Consider the following 6860-nt stretch of genomic DNA (forward strand, 5'->3'; position numbering starts at 1 on the left):
TGTATCCTTTGTTTTCAATTTAGTGTTTCAAAAGGGAAAAGGGGGCATTTTTTTTCTCTCTCTCTAGTTTAGACATAGTGTGTGGATGCAGACAAGGCTTCCCTTTCAATCCATAAAACATCCTTATTCCTGCCTCACGTTCAAATACCCCCCGCCTGCTGGGAAATAATTGTTACCTATTCCAATTAGAGAGGAAATATTCTGGCTATTGAAGCCATGCGTCATGTGGGCACTGCAGAAAGCTGTTCACAATGAGGACAAGCAGGGTTGGGGCCACTAGAGCCCTGGGTTCTAGTCCCTGCTCCACTTGGCCTGGGTGTGATTATAGAGGTCACAGGAGCACCTCAGCTTCTCCCTCCCGGCTGAAGGGGGTAACGTCTTTCTGATTTTCGTTCTCCTGCTGATGTCTGCTGCAGGTCTGGGGAAAGCACACAGGGCGTGTCTGGGACAAGAGTCAGTGTTACCTTTCTATTGGCCTGTGTGACTTTTACAAATAATGGGTTTCATCATGACATATCCCTTCTACACGTAATGTTCTCTGCTGATGGCCAATCCCCCACACCAACACTAGCCTTCTCTCCTCTCCACTCTCACTGGTCTTCTCCCTCTTCCCAAACGGGCTGATTTCTTCTGATTTCTACTTTCTTATATTTTTGTATGGAGATCCAACATATAAAGAAAATATCAAAGGACTCGAGGCTGGATGATGGTGCACCTGCTCAGCACAGCGCCATGTAACCTGTGGATATAACCATTCACCCCTTTGCAGTTACTTTCCTGTCTCTCTGATAAATATCATGACTAGAACCAGCTTATGGAGGAGGAAGTTTATTTCAGGGACTTTCCAGGTCCCAGTTAATCATTGAGGGAAGTCAGGGTAGGAGGAACTCAAGCAGGAACCTGGACCAGGAACCATGATGGACACTGTTTACTGCCTCTCTTCCTGCATGTTCAGCCTGCTCTCTTATAGAGCCCGGGCACACTTATTTAGGGATGCTTCCAACAATAGTGGGCTGAACCGTCCCACATCAATCATCTATCTCTCGCAAATATGTCTCCCAGGAGAATCTATCTGATTTGGGCAATTTCTCAACTGAGGGTCCTTCTTCCAAGGTCACTGCAAATTCTTTCAAGTGTTCAACAGAAATCTAACCAGGGCACTGTTTTTGCCATATGGTACTTCCCCAAGAGCATCATGTCCAAATTTCTTTGCACATCCCTATTTTCTGAATATGAGGCATCATCATAGATTCATGAATCTGGGCACTTGGTCCCCACGCTGGCACTGCTTTAGAAGGTCACTGGAGGTGGGCCTTGAGGCGTCACAGCCTGCCCTCACTTGCTGTTTACTTCCTGCTTCCTGACTGTGATCACAGGGCTGTGAGCCACCTTACACCCCTGCTGCCCTGCTTTCCCAGCGCGATCGATGGATTTCAGTCCCCTTGTTCTTCTTAAATCGCTTGTCATATATTTGGTCCAAGCAGTGAGGCCAACAACTAAAGCCCACGCACTGCGTGCCATCACAACCCCTCACCCAGGCAGGTTCAGTCGCTTGGTGGCTTGCTTCAGTTAGTGCCACAAAGTGTGCCAATTCAATCCACTCAGTGCCCAGTAGAGTGCACTGAGGAGGTGGAGGGAGGGAGACTGCAGGCTGGAAGCCAGGCCAAGCTCCACTGAAGTGGAAACTTAAGGGGTCACGTGGACGGTGTTTTTGCTGGGACAAACACGTGAAGAAGCGTTTAGCTGAGGTGGACACAGGTGAAAGTCTAAGGCAGACTCCTGCAGGAATGCTTCACTGAAGCAGACACAAGAGAGAGGGTGTTCTGCTAAAGCATGTGAAAGGGCACGTAATGAAGGAGTCTTTGCTAACAACACGCATGCGTTGGTCCACCTTACGATGCAGAGTTGAGCTGCATTTGCTGGGACTCCATAGAGAGAAACGCACTGAATGACTCCGCCATCTCCGCTGATTGTCAGAGTGACATCAGCTGAGGTAGACTGAGGCAGGACATGCTGAGGCAAGACCTGTGGAGGACATCTGACATTTGGAGAGTAAAAAAAGGACTGGAAGGACAGCGAAGGAGACTGAGCTAGGCTTGCTGCGCAATGCCAGCTGTGCAATGCTTGATGGTCTCGCTGAGAGAGGCACCGCTGAGAACTTCTGGCATTCCCCTGGGTCCCTGCTGACTTGTGCTGAGGCTGAGGCATGGCTGTCTCTGCTAGGTAGTGCCACCACTGCTGTTCCGTGTTTGCTAACCTGACTCTACCAAACTAGACTGCTAGTATGAAGTGTCTGGGAGTAGATCGAGCTGCCTCTTCTTGCTGACCTGTGAACTGAACTGCCAGATCACACAGACAAGAGTTGCTCCAAAGAACCTTTTTTTTTTTCATCTTTATTAACTTGAGTATTTCTTATTTACATTTCGATTGTTATTCCACTTCTCGGTTTCCGGGCCAACATCCCCCTAACCCCTTCCCCTCCCCTTCTGTATAGGTGTTCCCCTCCCCATCCTTCCCCCATTACCTCCCTCCCTCCAACAATCACGTTCACTGGGGGTTCAGTCTTGGCAGGACCCAGGGCTTCCCCTTCCACTGGTGCTCTTACTAGGATATTCAATGCTACCTATGGGGTCAGAGTCCAGGGTCAGTCCATGTATAGTCTTTAGGTAGTGGCTTAGTCCCTGGAAGCTCTGGTTGCTTGGCATTGTTGTTCATATGGGGTCTCAAGCCCCTTCAAGCTCCCAAAGAACTTTTATAAATAGGTCCATCTCCCCCTGCAAACCCCTGAATCCTTTCTTTTCTGCTACCTGTGGTAGGTGGTGGGCTACAAGGCAGGTTAAACGTTTAAGAACCATCATTAAAAATAGGTTTTAAAAAGTTAAAGCTGCAATCCATGGTGAGTCTCTCCAGCTGAAACTGCAGTTTGAGGCTCACTGTAGCTAAACCCCAGCCCTGGATAATTCAAGCTGACTGCGACCTCAGGAATAAGAGCCCTGCCCTCAGCTGCAAGATGCATTACTTTGCTTTGCTTCTCCTGTCTCCCTGCTAGAATCTGCTGCAGATCCACGTGACTCCCAATGATATCCTGGGTACCAAGGATGGGACCAGGAGTCAGTTCATTCACAAGTTCAAAGAATTGGAGAATGTTGTCTGTTCTGTGTGGTTGGGGTCATATGGGGTTGTTAGGGAGCTATGGTATCCTGGTGCCCTCCCTGTCAGAGAGAGAGAGAGAGAGAGAGAGAGAGAGAGAGAGAGAGAGAGAGAGAGAGAGAGAGAGCGCACAATAGCAAAAACTAACTGATCCTAGAATGGGTTTTTGAAGCCTTTAAGCCCACTCCTAGTGACACACCTCCAACAAGGATGCACACTGTGATCCTTCCCAAACAGTTCTATCAACTGGGGACCAAGCCTTCAAACATGTGAGCACACCACACATCTGCCACTTCCCCCTTTATGTTAAGAAAAACAGCACACAACACTCAAAGCTCCTACTAGGCTGTGGATTCACATTCTTGTTCAGTTGAACAAGAGCCATCTCCATATCACCTGAACTAGCCCCTTGTGCATTTTCTCTTGCATCCCCAAGCTCTAAACACATCCATTTCCTCCTACTCTTCAAATTGATGTGGGTCATTCCCAACTATTGATATTTGAAAAGTTTTCAGGTAGAAGACGAAGGCCAGGTGGATGGGTGTGACTGCAGGTGGTGATGGTGGCAGTGAGCACCTGCTGAGTGCAAGAGCTGAGAAGCCCTGAGGAGGGTGGAACATTGTCATTGTGGGGTTAGTGGGAGGGGCCCCCTCTGCTTGGGCTGTCTGGGCCCTGGGTGACAATATGAATGCTCCTCACCCAGAATCCATATGTTGGAAGCTCATTCCCAAAGCTAACATGTTGGTAGTGTTAGGATTGGGCTTTGGGGAGGTAATTGGGGTAAAATGGAGTAAAAATTACGGAGTTCCCAGGATGGTGTCAGTGGTCTGAGAGGAAGACAGACTTGAGGTGGCCAACTGCTCTGTCTCTCACTCGAGGCTGTCTGCTGCATTAGTATACAACACACAGACCCTCGCCAGATGCCCAGCTCACGCAAGGCACCCTGCTCTACGGTCGGACTTCTCAGCCTCCAGACTATGAATCAAACAGACTGATAACTTTGTTGTTGTTGTTGTTTGCTTTTGGTTTTTGTAAATGAAGTCTTGTGTTTTTTATTGTAGTAGCAAAACAAAACAAAACGAAAAACCGAAGCCAGACCACAGGACTACCATTGGAGAATATTTGAGGTACCTCTTCCATACCCCTGGAGTTAGCTCATTCCTAAAGTCCTAGAAAACTGGCTTTCTGGGAAATTAAAATCCCTTGTCACTGAAGGCTAACTCTCCCTGTATCTTTGTAGTCCTGACTTTAAGGTTTAAACAGTAAGGGATCTGAAAGGACTCATCCATTGATCCTTATGTAAATGTAGACATAGGAGGTGGCTTTGCGTACCAGCACTCTGTATGTATGTACTTTTATCTACGTATTTATTTTTTAAAAGATGTATTTATTTTATACGTATGAGTGCTTGCTTGCATGTATGTATGTGCTCTATATGTGTGCAGTACCTACACAGACCAGAAGAGGGAGTCAGATTCCCCTGGAACTGAAGTTACAGACAGTTGTGACCTACCGTGTGGGTCCTGGGAACTGAGTCCCGGGCCTCTGGAAGAGCAGCCAGTGCTCTCTGTGGCTGAGGTGTCTTTCCAGCCTAATTATTGATGCATTTTAACACAGGAAGTATGGCCATCTTTTTTCCTGTGCTTTGGGGAAGTGAAGTCACAGAATTCCTGTGGCGAGACAGGGAGTCTTCTGAAAACGTATGCTCAGTTCGTGACAGCCACAGCACTTCCTTTTGTTTTAAAGTCTAAACTGTACTCCTTACTTTTTCTGATTCACTTTTTTTTTTTAAGTTTCAAATTCAGGTTATTTTTTTTTTAATTAGAAAAGTGAAATCTGATTTAAGGATTAGTTAAACACAGAAAGAAGAGATAAAAATAAATCATTTAGACATACTTCTCCTTGCCTCCTAACCAAAATTACCTTTATAAAAATATTTCATATTGGTTATTTTATTTACGTTTCAATTGTTATCGCCCTTCCCAGTTTCCCCTCCACAAGCCCCCTATCTCCTCTTCCCTTCCTGCTGCCTCTATGAGGGCGCTCCCCCACTTGCCCACCCACTCCTGCCTCAGCCACCTAGCATTTCCCTATCCTGGGTCATCGAGCCTCCATAGGACCAAGGGGCTCCCCTCCCAGTAATGCCAGATAAGGCATTCCTCTGCTACATAGCCAGCTAGGGTCCTGGGTAACCCCTGTGTACTTTGGCCAGTGGTTTAGTCTCTGGGAGCTTTGGGAGGGTCTGGTTGGTTGATGCTGTTGTTCTTCCTATGGGGTTGCAAACCCCTTCAGCTCCTACAGTCCTTGCCCTGACGTCCCCATTGGGGTCCCTGTGCTCAGTCCAATGTTTGGCTGTGTACACCTGCATATGTATTGGTACAGCTCTGGCAAAGCCTCTCAGGGGGCAGCCAGACCAGGCTCCTGTCAGTAAGCACTTCTTGGCATCAACAATAATGTCTGGGTTTGTGTCAGCAGATGGGATGGATCCCTAGATCTGGCAGCCTCTGGATGACCTTTCCTTCAGTTTCTGTTCTAACAGAAAAACTATTTCCTTCCTAAAGACAGAATTAATCAATATTTTGCTTAATATTTTCTGAATTTTGCATAACATTATTTCCTTTTTTATATATTTTACTTACGTTTTGAGAATTTAATGTGTGAGCTCTGTTTATATTATTTCTCCCCCTTCTCTTTCCTCCAGCTCCTTCTGAGTTACAGTCTCATTCCTTCTCAACTTCATGATTTCTTATTTTTTATTTTATTATTGTTAACTCATACATTTATGCTTATAAATAGGACCCACTGAATTCATTTAGTGTTCATTATGTGTATGTATGTGTTTGGAGCTGACCTTTTGGGATTGGATAACCTACCAGAGGCATCGTCCCCAGAAAAGATCAATTTATCTCTCTCAGTAACTTTGAACCCTTTATCTGCTGTGGGGCTTTATGAGATGTCCCCCATCTATGCTGAGATATTGATGGGTGCCAATTTTCAGGTCTGGTTTAGGCAGCCATCTGTTTTGATTTCTTGGGTGTAGTTTCTCTGTCTTATCTAGAAGGTACCCTCTCACCACAGACTCCCTGAGCCTCTGGTTGTTATGTTCTTTCTTCTCCTTCCCCCATGGTATTCTGGGAGCCTGGAGTCTAGAGGTTGTGTTGTAGATGTGTCAACTGGGGCCGGGCACATGGTGGACAATTTTTCTCTGCGTTTTGACCTGTTTTGGATTTTTGCAATGGTCTCCGTCTGCTGCAAAGAGAAGCTTCTTTGGTAAGGGTGAGCTGTGCTTACCTGTGCCTCTTAGGATGAGCATTTAGAACACTGAGGTTACACTGGCTTGGGAAAGTGGCAGAAGTAGGTTCCGTTCCAACATGCTAGGCCTCACAAGCGACAGATAGTAGTAGGCCAGCTAGATGGAGGCATGGATTTGTGGATTAAAGGATTTATGTTAGCAGGTCACGATTCTTTTGTAGAATGGACAAGAGTGGTGGATGACAAGAATTTCACACATAAAATGGGGTCAGGTCAGGGCAAGCTACAGCTGTAGGGGATGCTTATGTAAGACAGAGTCGCATTTCTCCCCTGGTACCCAAGGCACAAAGCCTTAGTCTTTGAACTTCTGTGCCATCTTGAAATGATGGCCCCAGGTTCTTTTCTCCAATTCTGCATATGCTCTGAAACCTTGATGCTCAATGTAATCTGTCCTTGCC

This window comes from Rattus norvegicus, chromosome 1, assembly GCF_036323735.1.
Source record: "Rattus norvegicus strain BN/NHsdMcwi chromosome 1, GRCr8, whole genome shotgun sequence".
NCBI lineage: Eukaryota > Metazoa > Chordata > Mammalia > Rodentia > Muridae > Rattus > Rattus norvegicus.